Here is a 474-nt window from a genome sequence, read left to right on the forward strand (position 1 = left end):
ACATGTGACAGACAGATGTTGTTGCAGGTGACTGACAGATGTTTCATGTGACAGACAGATGTTGTTGCAGGTGACTGACAGATGTTTCATGTGACAGACAGATGTTGTTGCAGGTGACTGACAGATGTTTCATGTGACTGACAGATGTTACATGTGACAGACAGATGTTACATGTGACAGACAGATGTTACATGTGACAGACAGATGTTGTTGCAGGTGACTGACAGATGTTTCATGTGACAGACAGATGTTACATGTGACAGACAGATGTTTCATGTGACAGACAGATGTTTCATGTGACAGACAGATTTTACATGTGACTGACAGATGTTACATGTGACAGACAGATGTTACATGTGACTGACAGATGTTTCATGTGACAGACAGATGTTACATGTGACAGACAGATGTTACATGTGACAGACAGATGTTACATGTGACAGACAGATGTTGTTGCAGGTGACTGACAGATGT

At 41.8% G+C, this 474-nt stretch overlaps 1 protein-coding gene across 1 annotated transcript in view; it reads left to right on the forward strand.

The window, feature by feature from the left end:
* The window catches only part of tmem178a (transmembrane protein 178a), a 16741-nt gene that overhangs the window by 2038 nt on the left and 14229 nt on the right, over positions 1-474 (forward strand). The gene's annotated exons all lie outside the window — the stretch shown is intronic.

This window comes from Austrofundulus limnaeus, unplaced genomic scaffold, assembly GCF_001266775.1.
Source record: "Austrofundulus limnaeus strain Quisiro unplaced genomic scaffold, Austrofundulus_limnaeus-1.0 Scaffold2259, whole genome shotgun sequence".
Lineage (NCBI taxonomy): Eukaryota > Metazoa > Chordata > Actinopteri > Cyprinodontiformes > Rivulidae > Austrofundulus > Austrofundulus limnaeus.